The sequence below is a fragment of the Pseudophryne corroboree genome, chromosome 8 (genome assembly GCF_028390025.1).
Source record: "Pseudophryne corroboree isolate aPseCor3 chromosome 8, aPseCor3.hap2, whole genome shotgun sequence".
Classification (NCBI taxonomy): domain Eukaryota; kingdom Metazoa; phylum Chordata; class Amphibia; order Anura; family Myobatrachidae; genus Pseudophryne; species Pseudophryne corroboree.
In genome coordinates this window covers 140,175,958-140,200,243 of record NC_086451.1, presented here as the reverse complement: position 1 = coordinate 140,200,243, position 24,286 = coordinate 140,175,958, and positions in this window count along the sequence as shown.

Sequence of the window (24,286 nt, the reverse complement as noted above, 5' to 3'; positions counted from 1 at the left end):
AAAGGGGGGGGGGGGGCAGTGGTGATTCAAAGTAGAGAAACATATGCGAATGAAGCCTATAGAATCATTGATGACACTTCCATCTGTGTGAAACTAGAAAGAGACCCTACAGCAGAATATAAAATATAAGAATCTATATGACTTGCTCAATAAATCAAAAAATTATCAGATTAGTTGTGAAAAAGATTTCAATTATCTGTATGCCAAATCCCCTGGGATAGCCATTTTATATCAATTACCCAAAGTACACAAGAACAAGAAATGCCCTCCAGGTAGCTATTATCTCAGGTATGGAATCTCTAACAGCAAACTTTATCACATTTTGTGCATTTAAAACTCCAAAAATACGTAAAAACTTTAAAATCGTATTTAAAAGACTCCACAGCAATCCTTAGAGAATATCAGGACATACATTGGCACACCAGTTTTCTCTGGCTAACCATTGACGTAAAGGCACTCTATTCTTCTATTCTGCATAATAAGGGCCTACTGGCGGTAGAAAAAAATCTTAATCGGGTTACCGAAATCACCCCCAATTCCAGAAAATGAATTCTAGCCCGTATTAAATATATATCACAATTATTTCAAATTTGAGAATGTATATTATCTTCAAAAGAAGTGCACTGCTAAGGGTACAAAATTAGCACCCTCCTATGCAGAGGTGTAGCTAGGTACGATGGTGCCCGGGGCAATATTTTGGCGCCCCCCTCCACTGCATTGGGTGCCTAGCTAACATGTGGTGACATATTACATTTGAAAAGAAACAATATATAAAAATCCTAAATTGGTGACAGGGCTGATTCTAAACCTCATGGAGCTCAGTGCAAAAGTTTCCTTTGACTGCCCCCAATGTTTTAAATCCTGTCAGTGCATGCCGAAGGCTTGCAACAACAATATAGGGGCATGGCAGTATGGACTGTGCAATGGTTAGCATTACTGCCTCACAGCACTGAGGTCATGGGTTCGATTTCCACCATGGCCTAACTTTGTGGAGTTTGTATATTCTCCCCATGCATATGTGTGCACTATATAAATAACTGGTAATAATAAATAATGCCTTCATTAAGAAGGTGCGTGGAATAGTACCAAGTCACATTGTACCGCACATTAGTACTACCCCTTATACACATTATGCCACACAGTAGAGCCCCTTATACAAGTAACACAATGATTGAGCCCCATATACACATTACACCATGGTAGAGCTATGGAAGTAGCTGTTTTTAACTACATGTTTGATTCACATAAATTAAAAACACTATATATGCCCCGACTGACCTCACACCCCCCAATTTCCCAATGAAAATAAAGCCCCAAATGTGATCCCCCCACAGACCTGATAACACCCCAATCTCTGAACGTAAATTCCCCAAAACTGCCCCCCCCCCCACCCCACAGATCTGATAATCTCCCAATGCCTCAGTGAAAATAATGGCCCATATGAAACCCCCACAGACCTGAAACTCCCCCCCCAACTCTTAATTAAAATCATGCACCAAAATTTCCCCTGCTCCCTGATTTGATAATCACCCAATGCTTCAATGAAAATAATACCCTAAAACTGCCATCCCAGACCTGATAATACCACTATGTTAAATGGAAATAATGTCCCATAACTGCCTGAGGGGCAGAGAGAGATGTGCCGCAGCAGCCTGAGGGACAGAGAGAGCTGCATCACAGCAGCCTGTGGGGTATAGAGAAATGCTGCAGCAGCCTGACAGAGTGAGTTGCTGCAGCTTCTAATGCAGAGAGAGGTGCTGGGGCAGAGAGAGGTGCTGCAGCATCATTTTTGCTTACACAATAATGATGTACCAAATACTTCCAAACTTCAAATAGATAGTCATAGACTTTCCTTTGGATAATCGGTGGTATAGATAAAGAGGAACACAAAACATAGTGCAATCATGTTGGTTATATATACAGGTTGAGTATCCCATATCCAAATATTCCGAAATACGGAATATTCCGAAATACGGAATTTTTTGAGTGAGACTGAGATAGTGACACCTTTGTTTTCTGATGGCTCAATGTACACAAACTTTGTTTAATGCACAAAGTTATTAAAAATATTGTATTAAATGACATTCAGGCTGTGTGTATAAGGTGTATATGAAACATAAATGAATTGTGTGTATGTACACTGTCGAAGTCGGAAAATATTGCAATACACACACCACATGCAAACACCACACAGATGGCATCCATATATGTACTTAGTCTGGCGTGCGTGCAGCATACTCGCAAATTGCGTACAATCGCCTCCCACGGGAGTGCGCGTACGGGCGTGGTATGAGCAATTACAGAAACATTCTTTCTATTAATACAGACACATGCCACAGTGCTCAGCCTGTGTCGAGTTACTGTTCACACACAAGCTAATCAAACCACACATACACATTCTTCTAAAACAATGTCTTGAATATATCAAGACATGTCTTGTTTACGCAAAGGTTTGTGATCATGAAACAGGCACCCTGATCTGTGAGGAAAGTAAATATCTCTAGTTATCCTTATTGTTTCAGAGTATATACTGAAGACAACACAAACCGAACAAGTCATCGTTTGGTGGGAGCCAGAACAATGGGAGACAAATATCCCAATAGATACACATAAGCCTGCGTTTTCAAATTATTAACTACAGGCAGCCTGCAGTCTAGAAAACCTTTGATATAATAGCAGGGAAACACTTATATATATATATATATATATATATATATATATTTGTGTGTATCTTGAGAATGGTTGGTCATTTCATGTGTAGGATCATGTTGCCTGGAGATAACATAAAGTAACCTAATGAACATGGAAATATCTGTCACACATTACATATTTCCCAAACTTGGTACACACATTACACATTGTCTCCCCTTTCCCCTCATGCAACTTTTACTTATTTACAAGGCACAACAAGGGAATTATTCACCTTTACAGTATGCGAGGGGACAGTAACTGATCAGAGCATCATGCATGGTATCTACGTGTTCGGATAATTATGAGTAATAATCCGGTGTTGGTTTGGAGAAGATCGCATGTCGTTGCGAATAGTTATTCGCAAAGGCAGATTAAAGGTATATTTGTGTTTATTATGTACTTGGTATGCGGCTGGAATCCAGAGCTGACCAGCTGTAACACACCCCTGGATCAAGGCATCGCCCATCTCTTCAAACCGACCAATGACCTCTCCTGTACTGTAAACGACCATCCCTCCAACCAATCGGTGGAGAGCATACAACCCCATTGTACTATATTTTGGGCAAGGGTATATAAACCTTGCACCTGGGCCGGTCGCTCTCTCTCTCTCTTGCTCTAAGGTCATCTTTCCAGATCGACTAGAGGACCGGATCCGGGTTGCGCAGGCGAACAAACGTACGTATCATTGGGTGTGACTCTCTGTGATTGAATTGTATTGTGTTGTACCATATATATTTTAACTTATTGTAATCCCCTTTTACAAATATATTATTACTTGTTGCTGCTTTGGACCACAACATACAATCAAATACTGGTGTCGCATTCAGTTTCTGTTGAGCGTTTGTATAGTGTAATTGCCACACCTAGAGCTGCCTCGTGCTCTCAGCGTGTCGGTCTGTGTGTATGCACTGAGTGTAAGCTGCACGGCTATTCCGGCGTGTGTACGCAAAGTGCGTGCACAGTACGGGACTGTGTACGCTAACTGGGGACAGAGTACGTAGGTAAAGGATTTATTACAGCGGCTTCAGTTACAGTGTGCAATAGGGGTTGGTGGCTACTTTCCAAGAAGTCTATCGAACTTCTCAGTTGAGGGCATTGTCCGGCTCGTCTCATACCCGGCTTTTGCACAACATTGCAGGCGCTTGCCAGCAGCAAAGGGTGGATTAGCATTATTATATTGTGTTGAGCTATCTTGTGCTGCTGAACCGCGCCTGTACTGCATTGGTTAGGGATGCTGGCGTGAACCGGTAAGGACAAAGGAAAAAAAAAAAGCCATTTAAAAGTGTTTTGTTTTTTTTGTTTTGCACATGTAACCTTGCGTAAAGGCGCACACAGCGTACCCATACTTTGCATCCATCCCACATATTGTTGCCATAGGTTATAACGGTCATTTATAGGTTTGTGTGAAACCGGATACATATGTGTTGCTGTATACATTTGAAGTAACTGTGTTAATGATATAGTTGTAAGAACACAAAACGCAGCTCTGGCCTAGTACTTTAGGTTAAACAGAGCAATTGTGGGGTGTGTTCGTGAGCGACAATAGTTTATAGCGCTCACATTTATACTGTGTGATTTGTTTTAGTGCGGGCGCACTTTTGTACACGTGGCCCGGACAAAGTACGTGAGCACGCACAAGCGTGAAAAGGCACGTGTGGTTGCGTAATTACGCAAGTTGCGTAAGATCGCTAACGCCAAGGACAAACCACACAATAGTTCAATTTAAAGCGGAGTAGTAGATGTTTATCTACAAATAGCACATAACTATCCGGTTTCAAACGCAGATTAGAATAACATTGATAAAGTGTGTTACCTCTGGGGAAAGCTATCAGTTAACAGGAAAGGATATTTTTCTGATCAGAAAACTATTGAGTATTAGTGTGGGCTGAAAAAGGTGTGAATGTATTGAACCCCGCTTGGTGAACTCGGTGAAACTCAGTGAACTTGGTGAGCACGGTCTAGGTGAACACGTGCAACGGAGTGTGATAAAGCTTTGTGAAGTTGTTGTTTTAAAGGTTTTTTTTCTTGGTATTACACTCCGGCTGTTTTGGAGCACAGTGTGAAGACTCCAGTGATCCTACAACTTATAGATAGCAAGTGTCTATAAGCGGTACGATTGGACCGCACGGTTGTGTGAGCGATACGTGGCGCAACGTGATACGAAGTTTTGCATATTTGTGCGTAAATCTCGTCATCATACGCGTTGTGTAAAGCACATGCAAGCGTGATTTGTGTAAAAATTGTCTTTTAGGCAGATATTCACTGGGTACGGTAAGTTACTCCTAAAGGCCCAGGGGATATAGGCCGAAGTAGGGCCTGCACTGGCTACGCGTGTCTGCTAAATAGGGCGGATCCGTGGTACTCGGAGCAGAAGAAGTTAGTGGAAGAACTTTGAGGACTTCCACCGTTAGACTACTGTGTTTGGAGCATTTTAGGAAGTTTTCTCATGTTAAAAGAGTCCACAGAGGGAGCCAAGTGCACAACACAGGGACGTTCCTCAGTCAGGGTTCAGACAGCAGAATTGAGACCCAGGGGGTCAGCTCGGTTGGTAATGTGGGGGAAGTATGGTACCCACACTGAGACCTTTTGTGATGAATGGACACGAATGACTGGGGGATAAAGCATCATTTCCTGGGATAGGTAGTTTTGATCCAGAGGTACTACACAAGGGCCCTCATTCCGAGTTGTTCGCTCGCAAGCTGCTTTTAGCAGCATTGCACACGCTAAGCCGCCGCCTACTGGGAGTGAATCTTAGCTTCTTAAAATTGCGAACGAAAGATTCGCATTATTGCGAAAATACATCTCTGTGCAGTTTCTGAGTAGCTCGAGACTTACTCTTCCAGTGCGATCAGTTCAGTGCTTGTCGTTCCTGGTTTGACGTCACAAACACACCCAGCGTTCGCCCAGACACTCCTCCGTTTCTCCAGCCACTCCCGCTTTTTTTCCCACACACCCATAAAACGGCCTGTTTCCGCCCAGAAACACCCACTTCCTGTCAATCACATTACGATCACCAGAACGAAGCAAATTCCTAACTGCATAGCAAATTTACTTGGCGCAGTCGCAGTGCGGACATTGCGCATGCGCACTAAGCGGAAAATCGCTGCGATGCGAAAAAATTTATCGAGCGAACAACTCGGAATGACCTCCAATGTAAGGATTAGAATATGCCTGTTCAAATCCAGAAAGCAAAGGGTAAGGCATACAGATTGTTTAAACTTGTGGCAACAAGAGGGGGATGTGCAAAGGGAGCTTGCTCGCACAGCAAGTTCCAAACCAGGCAGAAGTGTGAATGCGACAGCACCACCACCACCATATGTTGATGGAGAGAAGAGTGTCACCACCAATGATACAAAGGTAGAGGTCAGGGAAATGTGCAGCGAATGTATTAAAACTAACGCTTGTACCTTGTACCCTGTTTTACCTTCTCCCCAAGATTACAGCAACGTAGAGGATGAGCCTAGCATGATCTCAGCCCTTGCCCTGGCTGCCACCATACACGACACAAGGGTGGGCATTGCCCAACCACCAAGGGCAGTGGCCACATCAGCCAGTGAGGGGGCAGATGAGATCGTGGCGACTGGTAAGTACGGTACCGTCCATTATGCAGAAACAGTGACTCCCCGTATTGTAGAGACAAACAAGAAAGATGTGGTTGAGTTGCATCCAGTTAGGGTGATTGCAGTCCCTAACGGGAGAACTGACACTCAGGGGGTGACCCCAATCAGGAACATTGCAATGTACTGTCCCTGGTCCCGTATGGAGCTGAGGTCAATTATGGCAGAATTCCCTGACCCCAGAAAGGATTTAGTCGGATGCCAGAAATATATAAGAGATTTAGGACTTTCCCAAGAACCCACAAACAAAGATTGGCGGACGGTGTTGCGAGCGAGTCTCCCCTCTAACATTGACATCCCAAAATTTATTACAGACTGCAACCTAGATGCAGAAGTGCCACTCACTGATGCTTACAATCAGGAGAATGTCAGGCAAATCAATATACAACTAGGTTTGTATTTCCCAGCCGTAGTTAGATGGAATAAGATTTTTTCCATAAGACAGAAAGAGAATGAACTGGCATCCGAATATTTCCACAGAGCTTTGATGGAAATGGCTAAATTCACTGGGGTTGAGGATATTAGAGACAATGTCAACCACAGGGAAGTAGCTGTCTCTATTAATGGAGGGATTGAAGGAGGCACTGAAAATCAGGGTGCAAACTTCTCTGCCAAACTGGAGGGGTATTACGGTGACTGCACTTAGGGAATCAGCACTGGAGCACGACCGTAATATCCAGAAAACCAGGGAGGCACAGGGGGAGCGGTTGATGGTGATGAGCATCCAAGCACTGGAAGGAGCACCAACTCGACCAAAACCCCAGGCCCCTGACACATGGAAAAAGCCAAGAGTTTTGTTATCTGTGTAAAAGGGAAGGGCATTATGCCAGCAATTGTAACAGCACACAAAAATTCAGACCCCCTAGACAAGAACACGAGCAAAGTAATTATACACATAGAGGAGATCAGGGATCATACAGGAGAGAGTACGAGCCGCATAGAGGGGAAACAAGGAGATACCCACCACAGGAGGACTGGCGAGCCCCAGAAGACTTACCGTTATCCCCCTCACATATCATAGCCGCCAACGCCCAAAGGGTGGGTCCACGGCCCCAATAGAGGTTAGGCCACACCTGTAGTCTGCAGCCTGTGAAGCTGATCGCTGGCCCTGGGAATGAACCTGAGGTCTTGGTCAAAGTAGCAGGAACACTACAACCATTTCTTGTAGATACAGGGGCGGCCAGATCTGTACTCAAAGCTCCAACCAATTTACTGACCACGGGCAAAACAATTTCGGCTATGGGAGTAACAGGAACGGTGCAACACTACCCTTTGAGTAGACCGGCAGAGATTACGATAGGGCCCCTGCAGACCAAACACTCTTTTCTGCTGGCTGCATCGGCTCCGACTAATCTGCTTGGCAGAGATTTATTGTGTAAAATGCGGTGTGTCATATATTGTACTCCTGAGGGTGTCTTCTTGGATATACCCGAGAATCACGTTCAAGAAGTGCAAGATATATTAGACACCCCTCAAAGGCTAATGTCGCACTCTGCTGTTATAGACAAGTGTCCATCAAAGGTAGAGGAAATGATCTCACAAATACCGGGTTCCCTTTGGACCAAAGATGGACAAGACACTGGATTGATGGCGAATGTAGCTCCAGTAGTAGTGCAAGTAAAAGATGGTAGGATAGCTCCAAAAATCCCTCAGTATCCTCTGAAGCCAGAGGTAGAATCAGGAGTGTACCCCGTCATAGAGCGCTTGCTACAACAGGGCATCCTAGTCAGGACGTCCAGCACTGCCAATAGTCCCATCTTCCCTGTGAAAAAGAGTGGGGGGAGGGGTTACCGGCTAGTGCAGGATTTAAGAGGGGTGAACAAAATAGTTGAGAGTCAATTCCCCGTAGTGCCCAATCCAGCTGTCATCTTGATGCAGATCCCCGCAACCTCTTCATACTTCACTGTCATTGATCTCTGTTCTGCCTTCTTTTCTGTCCCTCTCCACCCCGACAGTCAGTACCTTTTCGCCTTCTCTTACAGGGGAGTACAGTACACCTGGACTCGTCTCCCCCAAGGCTTCATTGACAGCCCAAGTATCTTCTCCCAAGCACTGCATGACTGTTTGCAATCCTTTCAACCTGAAAATGGCTCAGTGCTAATACAGTATGTTGATGACTTATTGTTGTGCTCTGACTCATTTGAAACGTCCTTGGCAGATATGAAGCAGCTGCTGCTTCACCTCTCCCAGACAGGACACAAGGTTTCAAAGGATAAATTACAGTTGTGCAGTAAAAGGGTAAGGTATTTGGGGCATTGCTTGACACAAGGACAACGACACCTCACTGCTGATAGGATAGAAGCGATTCGCAACATGACTCTGCCACAAACCCAGCAACAGATCCGCACTTTCCTAGGAATGTGTGGGTACTGCCGAAACTGGATCCCAGGGTTCTTCATACTGGCTTTACCTTTGCAAGAGATGGTCTCTTCAAACAAACCAGATCGGATTTCGCACACAGATGAGTCCAAACTGGCATTTGAGAGACTCAAACAGTGCCTATCACAGGCACCTGCATTAGGTATGCCAGATTATGGGAAACCCTTTGAATTGTACGGTACAGAGAGTGCTGGGTGTGTGGCAGGTGTTTTAACACAGAAACATGGTGATGCCAGCAGACCAGTAGCATACTACAGTGCACAGTTGGACACTGTAGCACGGTCTCTCCCTACATGCTTGCGAAGTGTTGCAGCGATAGCTTTGCTAGTGAGTAAGAGCGAAGACGTAGTATTATGACACAACCTGACCATCCATAAACCTCATGCAGTATCAGCCTTACTGAACTCTGCCCAAACCAGACATGTCTCATCTGCGCGGTTTACAAGGTGGGAATTATCACTAATTGCCCCTGTAAACATCACCATAAAGAGATGCAGCTCACTAAATCCTGCAATTTATCTGCCAAGTGTGCCTGGACAGGCACAAAGGGTGGAGGATGAGAATGATGGTGAAGGAGGATTTAGTGCAGACACTGATACGCATGATTGTATGGAATATCTGAACCAGACTTTCACTGCGAGACCTGACATTAGTGACAACCCACTGGAAAACGTAGATTTTACTTTTTACACTGAAGGTAGTTGCCACAGACAGACGGACTCGGGAGACCTGTGTACTGGATACGCAGTCGTAGATGACAGAGGTATCATAGAAGCTGAGCCCCTGGGCCCACCGCACTCAGCACAAGTTGCTGAGCTGGTCGCCCTAACCAGAGCGTGTGAATTGGCCAAGGGTAAGTCAACTAATATATACACAGATTCTAGGTATGCCTTTGGAGTGGTACATGATTTCGGGGGCCCTATGGCGCCTCAGAAATTTCATGACAGCAGCTGGCACACCCGTGGCGCATGCGACCCACATCAAAAGATTGCTATCAGCAATACAAGACCCCAACAGAGTGGCTGTTATCAAGTGCAAAGCCCACACTTACAGTCAAGACCCAGTCTCACTTGGTAACAGCCGGGCAGACGAAGCTGCCAAGGCAGCAGCAAGTTCAGCCACACTAACCAACATCACACCACTGATGACATTTAACACAATAAGCACACAACAACTCATTGAAATGCAAGATTTGTGTTCCCTGCAGGAGAAGTCCATCTGGAAGGCGAAGGGATATGGAAGAGAGTCTTCGGGCCTCTGGACAGATGGGCACGGTAAGCCAGTGGCCCCCAAGGCATATCTTCCAGCCCTACCAGAAGCAGCTCACGGCCTGACCCACTTGGGCAAGGAAGGTATGTGCAAACTGGTCAGGGCATACTGGAGTGCACCAGGGTTCTCATCTCATGCAGGTAGGAGGGCAATGGCTTGTATTACCTGCATGAGAAAGAATGTTGGGAAGACAATACCGACGGAACCATCCCATATCCCTCCTACGGACGGACCCTTCCAGGTAATACAAATAGACTTCATACAGTTACTACCCTGTAGGGATCTGAAATATGTCCTAGTGTGTACAGATGTCTTTTCAAATTGGGTAGAAGCATTCCCCGCTGCCACAAATACTGCTACGTTCACTGCAAAGAAAATTGTGCAGGAATTTGTGTGTAGATATGGTATCCCTAGAATAATTGAAAGTGATAGGGGTACCCATTTTACAGGTGAAGTCTTTCAGGTCATGTGCAAACTGATGAGTATTAATAGCAAGCTACATACTCCGTACCGGCCACAGGCGAGCGCAAAGGTGGAGAGAATGAATAGCACTATTAAGAACAAGCTTAGCAAAGTGATGGTTGAAACTGGATTGTTGTGGCCAGAGGCATTGCCACTAGTGTTGTACAGCATCAGAACCACTCCCAGGTCACCACTTAACCTATCACCCTTTGAAGTTCTTTTTGGGCGACAACCTCACGTAATGATTGACCCCCAGGATGATTTGAAATGTAATAATGAAGTGACTGTGCAATATTTGGTTAGGATGAGCCAGCAGCTCAGAAATCAACAAAGAAATCTAAAGCTGGTGATTCCTGACCTACCAAACAGTAATTGTCATGACATTGAACCTGGGGACTTTGTGATGATTCGAAATTTCTTACGCTCAGGTTTCCTCATTGACAGGTGGGAAGGACCGTACCAAGTTTTATTGACCAGTGCAACAGCACTGAAGGTCGGCGAAAGAGAGACTTGGGTCCACTCGTCCCACTGCAAGAAAGTTGCTGACCCGGAGAAGACTCGTGACAAAGAGCAGGTGGAAGAGAACCTCGTATCACTAGAGTGCTTGTTCCGGGAAAGTTGAGAGGCAGGACTGTTGAAAGGCATCTGAGCACGGAGAGTAACGAGAGTTAGAACGGTTGTCGTACCATTTTCTTTTTTCACCTCCCCCTGCATTTTTCCTTTCTTTTCTCTTTCTTATTTTCCTCCTTTCCCCTAACGAAATGGATCGGTTACAAGAGACTGTGTTTCGGGTTCTGTTAGTGACTTTGGTTTTAATAAGGACAACTTGTTTTTGTGAGGGTCCCAGAGAGGTGGAGCAAGGATCTGGAGTGAGTTCTGATGGAGAGTACGGGTTGGTAGGACCCCAGGATCAGCGTATCACTTTCGCCAAGGCTAGCATCAGAAAAAGGTCTGGTAGTCACGGAGCTCGGGGTCACTGTGAAGGGTTATTGTCTGTAGAGTACTGTATATGCAAGAAATGCGACAACATAGTCGGAGACGGGTGCATCCAGAAATGTCAGTCCATTTATAATATCCCCACGGACAGGCATCCCCTGAGTGATTACCACTCATTAGTGGGTAAGGTCTTGTCAAAGTCAGAAAAATATCACTATGCACACTGCCATATTTGCACCTCATATGTGTCCCTGCTGCGCATGCGTGCGCTCTCCCGTGCGTGCGCATACTCGCTGTTGCGGGCACCCGCAGGCGCACGGTATGCGCATTTACGGTAGAGATTGTATGCGTCTAGCGGGCGACTCTTTCGTTACATATTTTCACCATATAATGTATTTTGTAGATTATGGTCCCTTTGATAGAATCTGAAAGTTTGGTTAATGTAGAATGTTCATGGACAGAGAAATCCCTCTTTGTTTGATACGAAGGGTCAGATAGGAGTAATACAGTGGTGTTTAGTATCCATCGGAAGAGTATTTAATTAGCAATATTCCGGTGTTGGTTTGAAGCGAATTAATCGCTCGTGCAAATAGTTATGGACATAAGAAGTTTATGTCCATTTACTATTATTTGCACTTACTTATCCATGCGGCGGGAAACCTAGTTTCCCACCCACCTGAGCAGTTGGAAATCGTCACAGCCCACCTGTATGAATCAACCTATGACCTTTTGTTATAATGCGAGGAGAAATTCCTGTGTCCAATGAACAATGAGATTGTAGGGACCATTGAATCGTATTGTGTGTGGGGCATAAATAGACAAGCCGATCACATCCAGCTCTCACTCTTCAACGGTTCTCATTGCTGATAATCGGGAGCTGGATGTCCAGAGGCGCATGCGATCGTTCCCCTTTGTGCGTAAGTTTTCTCCGCAATCATATTGTATTTCTTGTTATTGTGGGCCATTTCTCTCTCTCTCTCTTCTCCCCTTTCTCTCTTAATTTTTCTGCAAACGTAATTGTATTATATTGTATTTCCTGTGTAGTTATCTGGTTAGTTAGTCTATGTTATATTGTAGTGTGTGACTTGTATTGTATTATTCTTTTTGCAAGTAATAACATTCATATAAGGCGTTAGACCCTAAGCACGGTATCGGTGTATTTCTTATAGTGTTAAGTATTTTCAGAGCGTCGGTGACGCTCGAACAGCTTTTAAGATAATCAGGCTACACAAGGTTGCATCTACACTCTATCATTACACTAAGGGTTTGCTGCATAATACATTGTTTATGGTTTAGATATAAAGGTTTAACATTGTGAGCGTCAGCGCCGCTGGTGATCTCCTCGTGGTCCCGAGCGTCCGCTACGCTATAGCGAATCATTACGTTAGTCAGCAGCCAATAGCGTGCCTGCCTGTGATCTCTTGGCCGTGAGCGAACGTGACGCTTGAGCGTCTCGACCACGGCTAAGCGATTGTTACGCAACGTGCGTACCCTTACGGTACTCCATACGTAAATAGCGTACAGTGTTCTTAGACCTCATAAAGGGTGTTATATAAGATAAATCTTTAGCTTTATCAATTGGGGGCTCGTCCTGTCCTTCACATATCTCTGCTAGGTAATTTCAGCAGACATTATCCATCAGCAAAGGGCGGGAGATCACATTCTTCGCAGTGCTGACGGGATAAGCGTCTGCTTCGCTTAGTAAAGGGTGCTGAGGGAATCCGGAACCGGAGGTAAGAACAACACGCTAGTGTCTTTTAAAACTGTTTATTTCTATCTTGCGTACGCACACACGCATATCTGCATTTCTTTTTCGTGTATTTTCATATATCACTCTCCTGTTTGCCATTTTAAATTGATAAAACGTGCTAAGAGAGATTTGTCGCTATTTCATAGTTAAAGTGTAAAAGTAATATATTAAGGGATAAAGTGTAAAGCACACACGCAGCTCTACCTAAAGGTACAAGGAGAGATTGGTGTGGGGTTCAGTAGAGGATCGAGGATCATCTACATTGATAAACGTGTACATTGTGTTACGGTGGACATTGGTTTTGTGTACACGTGTCTCTAACAAAGGGCTGAGACTCGCGTACGCAAAGGCCGACGCACACAGCGTAAATTACGCAACGGAGCGTCTGGGTACGCCCACGTAACTCAAGTCACACGATAGTGTTGATTTTTAACAAGCTAAAAGGTGGCAACGCGATAAATAGCGCAACAGGCGATAAATAGCGCAACAGGCGATAAGTAGCGCAACAGGCGATAAATAGCGCAAGTTTATTTTAGTATTCGAAATTTAAATTAACAGATCCTTCTCCAAATTTACAACACATCTGGTCTAAAGAAAATTTCTGCGCAGAAATAGAAATAGAAACAAAAGTGTATATGTGGTGAGTGAGTGTTTGTTTTTACAATTTTGGGGATTGAACCACAGAAATCATCGAGTTCTCGTGAAGGTACATACGTGTAAGTGACATGCACGGTGGCTAGGGAGGCATCCCTGGTTAAACATAAAATTTGAGCATTAGAGTGTAGCGGATCAGGAGGTATAGCAGACCAGGAGGTCAGACCAGGAGGTCGTATAACAGACCAGGAGGTCTAGGTACAAAGAAGTCCGCTATAGAGACAAGGCACAACACCAAGAAGGGTTGGTGCAACACCCATATAGGCCAATAAAGCTCAGGCTGAAGGAATTCGCAGCTGCCGAATGTCGATTCCACTGGTCGCTCCGTACATAAGATTAGTTGCTTATGTACTGAACGATTGTACCGCACGTAATTGTGTGCATTAGTTAGTAACCTGACCAGTACCATTTGTGTACAAACCCGGTCACAAACGCTATTTGTACATTCTAACGTGATTTGTGTAATTTTTTATTTTTTCAAAAAGGGAAGTTCGCTGGTCACTCTAGAACTATCCGACAACCCCACCTTTACTGGAAAGGGTTAATGCTCTTCGGATCATACCTACATGTTCCAGTAAACTAAGGTTAATAGGGGCCCTGGGTCGAGTACGCCAGCACTATATCAGTGTGTGGGCATATTGGTCGGCGTGGGCGAGTGAGTGAGGTGCTCGGTAAACTTCACCGTCAACCTATCTTTGAATATTTTGTTTTTTTTGTAAGGGTTCGCTGAACACCCTGATATAAAGGTCAGAGGTAGAGCAAGCAACACCTGCAAATTATGGGGGCCAGTTGTTCAGGAAGGGGGCGATCAACCTCGGTTCGGGTTGATTCTGTAAACCGACCAGTCGGGTCGGCAAGGTATGTAATGTGTGAAAAATACGGAAGACACACAGAAATTTTATGTGATGAATGGGAGAAAATGACTGTACATGACGGGGAGAAATTCCCAAGAGTAGGCAGCTTCAGCCCAGAAGTGTTGCAAAATTTAAGGAGAAGGATATGTCTCATTAAATCAGCAAAGAGACGAATCAAACATTATGATTATTTGCAGTTATGGCAACAGGAGGGTGAAATACAGAGAGGATTGGCTCAGGCGGCGGGATCTGGCCCTATCAGGAAACTGATAGCCACGGCCCCACCGCCACCATACATATCAGGAGAGAAATTGGTTGCGGAGAATGACGCATCAGGGGGTAACAAACAGGCACTTAGCAACTGTATAAATGTTAAGGATAATGTTAATAAGTTAACCCATGCAAGTATTAACCCGTGCAAGTTGTACCCTGTTTTGAACTTTCCCCAGGAGTGTGATCAAGAGGACGAATCGGCAACAATATCGGCGCTCTCTCTAGCAGCCACTATATCAGAAACGGGTGGTCTTCTGTTTGCCGGCGGTCGGCCTCCCGGCGCTCAGTATACCGGCGCCGGGAGCCCGACAGCCGGCATACCGACAATTATTTTCCCTCGTGGGGGTCCACGACCCCCATAGAGGGAGAATAAAATAGTGTGGCGCGCGTAGCGCGCCACCGTGCCCGTAGCGTGGCGAGCGCAGCGAGCCCGCAAGGGGCTCATTTGCGCTCGCCAAGCTGTCGGCAAGCCGGCGGTCGGGCTCCCGGCGCCGGGATGCTGGTCGCCGGGAGCCCGACCGCCGGCCAGCCGTAGTGAACCCATCAGAAACGACAGTAGGCACGGCCCAACCCATAAGATTAGTAACAAAGCCCCCTAGCGGAGGGACAGGTGAGGTCGTATCAACGGGTAAGTACGGCACCATACACTATGCTGAAACCATTTCACCACAGGCTGTAGAATCTACACAGAATGATGTTGTTAGATTTAATCCTGTTAAGGTAATAGTAGTGCCAAATGGGAAAACGGACACTTCAGGAGTCACTCCTGTTAGGAACATTGCCATGTACAGCCCGTTTTCCCGAATGGAATTAAGAACCAGTGTCTGAATTCCCTGATCCTAGAAAAGACTTAGTTGCTAGCCAAAAATACATCAGAGACCTAGGAAACACTTTAGAGCCCAATAACAAAGATTGGCAGATATTGCTGAGGGCTTGTTTACCCTCCAATGTCGACGCAGCTCAATTTTTAGCTGACTGTGGACTGGATCAGGATGTACCTCTTACAGATGTGTACAACAAAGACAATGTAAAAAGAATAAATTTACAGTTAAAGGAGTATTTTCCAGCTGTGGCCAAATGGAATAGAATTTTTTCCATTAAACAAAAAGAGACAGAAACAGCTGCTGATTATTTTCACCGGGCATTATTAGAAATGGCAAAGTACACTGGCATAGAGGACATTAGGACCAATGCAAACCATCAAGAAATAGCAGTATCTGTGCTAATGGATGGTTTAAAAGAGGCATTAAAGACCAGGGTACAGACCACACAACCATGTTGGCGAGGTCTGTCGGTGGCTACTTTGAGAGAGGCTGCTATTGATCACGACCGGAATATCACCAGACACAGGGAGTCACAAGGTGATAAGTTAATGTCAGTAAGTATACAGGCCCTGACCACAAAACAGCCTGTGTTTATATCACCAAACCCTGTGGGTAAGTCAAATGTGGTAACATGTTATTTTTGTCATAAACAGGGACACATAGCACGAGATTGTAGAGCGAAAAATTCGCAAAGATCATACCAACCCCCTAGACAACGACACGACACACGACATTGGGAGCAAGGTCCGCAGAGACGGAGTTATGAGCCACATACAGGGGAAACAAAAAGATACCCCCCGAACAGAGACTGTGTCACAATCCTGACTGTAGGTTTATATTTGGTGACTTACCCCTGCCATCTGTCCTGGATCCTGTGTCTTTTCACTCACGGAGTTAAACAGCTTGTCAGCACTATGAGTTTTCCTGAGTTCTCTGCCTGAGAGGTAATCAGCTCCACCTGTGGTGATCTCCTGTGTGAGGCTGAATTCAGTAATCTAAAAGCAAGCATCCTGTGTTTTGCAGAAGTCCAGGCTTCAGTGTTCTCTTGGCCTGCTAGGCCTCATTCTACATCACAGCCTTGGCTAGAGTAGTCACATGACAGTGACATCACCTAATCCTGCCCACCAATCATCAAGGACCAGGAAGTATAAATCAGGAGGCTGAGTTGGAATCTGGGCCAGTTCCTTGTGTCACATACAGCCTTGTGTGGGTCTTAAGCTGAGCTCCCTAAAGGTAACCTTTGTACCTAAGTTCCTGTGGAAACTCTGTTCCCTTGTTACCGTTTGGTTTATTTGTGTGTTGCCATTTGATTTCACCATTTCCCTGAGTCTCAATGTAAAGGTACAGCTGCAATGTTTCGTCTTAAAGGCACAGTACTGAATTCCGTGTTCTCCACTGAAAACCACAGCTGTCGTGTTTCAGTTTTACTACTGTTGTAGTTGGGATCTCCAGGGCTCAGTACCTCGTGCCTCAGCATCTCCGTGCTTCCAGCATCTCCGTGCCTCAGCATCTCCGTGCCTCAGCACCTCCGTGCTTCCAGCACCTCAGTATCTCCGTGACTCAGCATCTCCGTGACTCAGCATCTCCGTGCCTCAGCACCTCAGTGCCTCAGCATCTCCGTGCCTCAGAGCCTCAGTACCTCCGTGCCTCAGTACCTCCGTGCCTCAGTACCTCCGTGCTTCCAGCACCTCCGTGCCACAGCACCTCCGTGTCTCAGCACCTCCGTGCCACAGCACCTCCGTGTCTCAGCACCTCCGTGCCACAGCACCTCCGTGTCTCAGCACCTCAGTGCCTCAGCACCTCCGTGCTTCCAGCACCTCCGTGCATCAGTACCTCCGTGCCTCAGTATCTCCGTGCCTCAGTACCTCCGTGCCTCAGTGCCTCCGTGCTTCCAGCACCTCCATGCCACAGCACCTCCGTGCCACAGCACCTCCGTGCCTCAGTACCTCCGTGCCTCGGCATCTCCGTGCTTCCAGCACCTCTGTGCCTCAGCACCCCTACGCACCCCAGTGTCTCTACGCACCCAGTGCCTCCACGCACCTCAGTGCCTCCACGCACCTCAGTGCCTCCACGTACCTCAGTGTCTCCAAGCACCTCAGTGTCTCCAAGCACCTCAGTGTCTCCATGCACCTCAGTGTCCGCAAGCACCTCAGTGTCCACAAGCACCTCAGTGTCCGCAAGCACCTCAGTGTCTCCAAGCACCCCGTGCCCTTTAGCACAATTATACCTGGTATTCTTCACTGATTCATCAGTGCCTTTCCAGTTCTGTCTTTCAGGAGACCTTCAGCATGCCTCCTGTCTGCCGACCTAATCCTGCATGAGGAGAACCTAGATTCGGCCATCTCTGCTGCGGTTCCTCTTCCCAGTCACCGGAAGAAACCCAGAGTCCACAACAGTCCCAAACCAGGTCAGTGGTAGTATTCATATAATCCTCCAGTCGCCCGCACAGACCTCACTAACACCGGGTTCACAAAACCTTAGTCATGACAGTAGGAACTGGCCACATGGACCCGGCCGAAAGTGTTTGTCTGTCGCATGACCTCCTAAGCAATATTGCAGGACGCTTGGAAGGTCTGGAGTCGACTCAGCATCGATTGGCACAGTGTCTGCAGCGGAATTCGTCCTCCAGAGATTCTATGACCTTCTGCTCTAAGACTCCTGACCAACTGCAGATTTTCTACCAGATGTTACTACAGTTACAAGAACTTTTGCCTAGTATTCTCTCTGTGATGCCTGATCTCCTCAGGAATACTACCAACGTTGTTGATCCTGTTTTGTCCCATCCAGTTAATAGAGTCTCTTCCTCTGCGCAAGGGAAAGTTTTTCATCAGAGCTATCCACGGCCCAAGCTCTCTGAAGCTGAACGTCAGCGGCGTAAGGAGCTACATCTCTGTCTTTACTGTGGAAATTCTGGTCATTTTGTTAAAGACTGCATTCTTCGCAAGCCAGGTAATAGTGACAAATCTCAGTATCATAGTGCTCATGTCTACAAGTCATCCACAGTATCCGATCCTTCTGCTGCTGACGGGGGTATCAAGAAGGCTACTCTTCTGAGAGAGACTCAAATTTATGACTGGGGTCCGGTGGTTAAAAGACCTTATCCCAAGTTGGGTGTCCAGAGAAGAATGTTCAAGCCATTTACAGTCACAGAGGAGTCCGTGTCCACAGCCCCAGGAGGGGCGTCTTCAGAGCGTCCAGCCCCAGGAGGGGCGTTTTCAGAGCGTCCAGCCCCAGGAGGGGCATTTTCAGAGCGTCCAGCCCCAGGAGGGGCGTCTTCAGAGCGTCCAGCCCCAGGAGGGGCGTCTTCAGAGCGTCCAGCCCCAGGAGGGGCGTCTTCAGAGCGTCCAGCCCCAGGAGGGGCGTCTTCAGAGCGTCCAGCCCCAGTGAGTCTTCAGAGTGCTGCCCAGCCAGTGAGTCTTCAGAGTGCTGCCCAGCCAGTGAGTCTTCAGAGTGCTGCCCAGCCAGTGAGTCTTCAGAGTGCTGCCCAGCCAGTGAGTCTTCAGAGTGCTGCCCAGCCAGTGAGTCTTCAGAGTGCTGCCCAGCCAGAGATTCTACAGAGTGCTGCCCAGCCAGAGATTCTACAGAGTGCTGCCCAGCCAGAGATTCTACAGAGTGCTGCCCAGCCCCGTGAAGAGAGGGCTCTTGCCTCAGCCCAGCCCCGTGAAGAGGGGACTCTTGCCTCAGCCCAGCCCCGTGAAGTGGGGGCTCTTGCCTCAGCCCAGCCCTGTGAAGAAAGGGCTCAGCCCGTCCCGGTTCCAGCCGGTCCAGCAATACTCCAGGCCCTGCCTGGTCAGTCCGTCCCGGTTCCAGACGGTCCAGCAATATTCCAGGCCCTGCCTGGTCAGTCCGTCCCGGTTCCAGCCGGTCCAGCAATACTCCAGGCCCAGCCTGGTCAGTCCGTCCCGGTTCCAGCCGGTCCAGCAATACTCCAGGCTCCGCCTGGTCAGTCCGTCCCGGTTCTAGCCGGTCCAGCAATACTCCAGGCTCCGCCTGGTCAGTCCGTCCCGGTTCCAGCCGGTCCAGCAATACTCCAGGTTCTGCCTGGTCAGTCCGTCCCGGTTACAGCCGGTCCAGCAATACTCCAGGACCAGCCTGGTCCGTCTCCTTTGGCTCCAGCCAATTCAAGTATCCTCGGATCCAATCCAGTCCTACTCGTCCAGCCAAAGCTTTCTTCAGTTTCATCCTCTAAGCCTGCCAAAGATAGTCCAAGTATCTCCTTCCGTAGGAATCCGACCATTCAGGTTGGTCATGTAGGAGTCTCTCCTAGCTCAATACTAAGTTCTCCGCCAAAGAATTTAAAGTTACAGTGCACTTCTAGGTCATTTTCAAACTGTGTATCTAAAGGAGATTCGTATTTTCCGTTAGACTTGGACTCAGACTCTGAATTTGATCCAGTTTATGATGCTACTCCTTTCCTGGGAGGTGCTGTTCCTTCCTGTTATGCTTCCATGCATGAAGAGGTTCCAGAATCACCAAAAAGCTCTACAGGTCTCTGTATGAAAAGTCCTCGTTATAGAACAAGATTTAATTTAAGCCTCAGTGGAGTGCTAGCTTCGAAAGCACAATCTTCTCGCACTACAAAACGAGGAGAGGAACCTTCTACAGTTTATTCCTCAGTCCTTTCGGATGAAGGAAATTCCAGTCTTGTCTATGATGGATGGTCTACCTGTTCTGAAGATGAAGATCAGGAAGACTTCTAAAGAATCCAGCTTAAGTTTTGTTCTGGACCCTCTGGTTTCCACTTTTTAGAAGCTTTGTGTACAAGTTATTCATCAAGTTCCTCTAAGATTCAAGATGGGTGTCCGGAGTCCACCCTTGAAGAGGGGGATACTGTCACAATCCTGACTGTAGGTTTATATTTGGTGACTTACCCCTGCCATCTGTCCTGGATCCTGTGTCTTTTCACTCACGGAGTTAAACAGCTTGTCAGCACTATGAGTTTTCCTGAGTTCTCTGCCTGAGAGGTAATCAGCTCCACCTGTGGTGATCTCCTGTGTGAGGCTGAATTCAGTAATCTAAAAGCAAGCATCCTGTGTTTTGCAGAAGTCCAGGCTTCAGTGTTCTCTTGGCCTGCTAGGCCTCATTCTACATCACAGCCTTGGCTAGAGTAGTCACATGACAGTGACATCACCTAATCCTGCCCACCAATCATCAAGGACCAGGAAGTATAAATCAGGAGGCTGAGTTGGAATCTGGGCCAGTTCCTTGTGTCACATACAGCCTTGTGTGGGTCTTAAGCTGAGCTCCCTAAAGGTAACCTTTGTACCTAAGTTCCTGTGGAAACTCTGTTCCCTTGTTACCGTTTGGTTTATTTGTGTGTTGCCATTTGATTTCACCATTTCCCTGAGTCTCAATGTAAAGGTACAGCTGCAATGTTTCGTCTTAAAGGCACAGTACTGAATTCCGTGTTCTCCACTGAAAACCACAGCTGTCGTGTTTCAGTTTTACTACTGTTGTAGTTGGGATCTCCAGGGCTCAGTACCTCGTGCCTCAGCATCTCCGTGCTTCCAGCATCTCCGTGCCTCAGCATCTCCGTGCCTCAGCACCTCCGTGCTTCCAGCACCTCAGTATCTCCGTGACTCAGCATCTCCGTGACTCAGCATCTCCGTGCCTCAGCACCTCAGTGCCTCAGCATCTCCGTGCCTCAGAGCCTCAGTACCTCCGTGCCTCAGTACCTCCGTGCCTCAGTACCTCCGTGCTTCCAGCACCTCCGTGCCACAGCACCTCCGTGCCACAGCACCTCCGTGTCTCAGCACCTCCGTGCCACAGCACCTCCGTGTCTCAGCACCTCAGTGCCTCAGCACCTCCGTGCATCAGTACCTCCGTGCCTCAGTATCTCCGTGCCTCAGTACCTCCGTGCCTCAGTGCCTCCGTGCTTCCAGCACCTCCGTGCCACAGCACCTCCGTGCCTCAGTACCTCCGTGCCTCGGCATCTCCGTGCTTCCAGCACCTCCGTGCCTCAGCACCCCTACGCACCCCAGTGTCTCTACGCACCCAGTGCCTCCACGCACCTCAGTGCCTCCACGCACCTCAGTGCCTCCACGTACCTCAGTGTCTCCAAGCACCTCAGTGTCTCCAAGCACCTCAGTGTCTCCAAGCACCTCAGTGTCCGCAAGCACCTCAGTGTCCGCAAGCACCTCAGTGTCCGCAAGCACCTCAGTGTCTCCAAGCACCCCGTGCCCTTTAGCACAATTATACCTGGTATTCTTCACTGATTCATCAGTGCCTTTCCAGTTCTGTCTTTCAGGAGACCTTCAGCATGCCTCCTGTCTGCCGACCTAATCCTGCATGAGGAGAACCTAGATTCGGCCATCTCTGCTGCGGTTCCTCTTCCCAGTCACCGGAAGAAACCCAGAGTCCACAACAGTCCCAAACCAGGTCAGTGGTAGTATCCATATAATCCTCCAGTCGCCCGCACAGACCTCACTAACACCGGGTTCACAAAACCTTAGTCATGACAGACTGGCACGCCTCTGGTAGTTCCCAGCTAACTCCCTCACAAGTAGTTGCTGCCAGCGGGATTCAGGGAGGTCACCATACCCAATAGGGGTGTGGCCATACCTGTAATCTCCAGCCAGTAAAATTGATTGCAAATCTTGGAAGTGAACCCGAGATTGCCATGAATGTAGCTGGTAAAACATTAAACTTTCTTGTAGATACGGGGGCGGCCAAATCAGTGATAAATTCGACAGTGGGCATGAGAACCACTGGTAAGACAATTCCAGCCATAGGAGTAACGGGAGTAGTCCAGCACTACCCTGTTAGCAAACCAGCCGAGATTACAATAGGGCCTTTACATACCAAGCATTCCTTTTTGCTGGCTGCATCGGCACCGACTAATCTCCTGGGAAGAGACTTATTGTGTAAAATGGGGTGCGTCATTTATTGTACTCCTGAAGGTGTATTCTTGGACATACCTGAGAATCACGCTCAGGAAGTGCGAGACATGTTAGACTCCCCATCAAAATTAATGTCACATACCATTATGACAAATAGGACTCCATCCCAAGTAGAAGAAATGACATCCCAGATACCAGAGTCACTTTGGACTAAAGATGGACAGGACACTGGATTAATGGCAAACGTAGCTCCGGTAGTTGTACAAGTAAAAGATGGTAGGATAGCTCCAAAAATCCCACAGTACCCTCTGAAGCCAGAGGTGGAGTTAGGAGTGTATCCCGTAATAGAGCGCTTGCTACAACAGGGCATTCTGGTAAGAACGTCCAGCACTGCCAATAGTCCCATCTTCCCTGTTAAAAAGAGTGGGGGGAGGGGTTACCGGCTAGTGCAGGATCTAAGGGGGATTAACAAAATAGTTGAGAGTCAGTTCCCCGTAGTGCCAAATCCAGCTGTCATCCTTATGCAAATCCCTCCCACTGCGAAATTTTTCACTGTTATTGACCTCTGCTCCGCTTTCTTTTCGGTACCCCTACACCCTGACAGCCAATACTTGTTTGCATTCACATACAGAGGAGTCCAATACACATGGACTCGATTACCACAAGGTTTCATAGACAGTCCAAGTATATTTTCCCAGGCTTTGCATGATTGTTTACAGTCTTTCCAACCAGAGAGTGGATCAGTATTAATACAGTACGTGGATGATCTACTACTGTGTTCTGATTCAGTGGAAGCATCCCTGAAGGATACGAAACAGCTCCTGTTTCATCTTTCAGACACAGGACACAAGGTTTCCAAAGACAAGTTACAATTATGCCAAACTAAGGTAAAATATTTGGGACACTGTCTAACACAAGGACTGAGACACCTGACCACTGATAGAATTCAAGCAATTAGAGACATGACTCTGCCACAAACCCAGCAACAGATCAGAACATTTTTAGGAATGTGTGGGTATTGGCGTAACTGGATCCCAGGGTTTTCCATTCTAGCGTTACCTTTGCAGGAGATGGTCTCCTCAAACAAACCTGATCGGATTTCGCATACAGACGAGTCCGAGATGGCATTTGAGAGACTTAAACAGTGCCTAACGCAGGCACCAGCATTAGGTATGCCAGACTATGGGAAACCCTTTGAGCTGTACGGAACAGAAAGCGCTGGTTGCGCGGCAGGCGTCTTAACCCAAAAGCACGGTGATGCCAGCAGGCCAGTAGCATACTACAGCGCTCAGCTAGATACGGTAGCGCGATCCCTCCCCACATGCTTGCGAAGCGTTGCTGCGATAGCATTGCTAGTAACGAAAAGCGAAGATGTAGTGCTAGGTCACAACCTCACAATTCATACACCACATGCAGTGTCAGCCTTGCTAAATTCTGCCCAAACCAGGCACGTCTCATCAGCACGGTTTACAAGATGGGAATTGGCACTAATGGCCCCCGTAAACATCACCATAAGGAGATGCAGTGCATTAAATCCTGCAACATATCTCCCAGGTGTGCCTGGACAGGTACAAAGGGTGGAGGATGAGAGTGGTGGGGAAGGAGAATTTAATACAAAGGAGGACACACATGATTGTATGGAATATTTGACCCAAAATTTTACCGCAAGGCCTGACATCAGTGACAACCCACTGGAAGATGTAGATCTAACTTTCTACACGGACGGTAGTTGTCACAG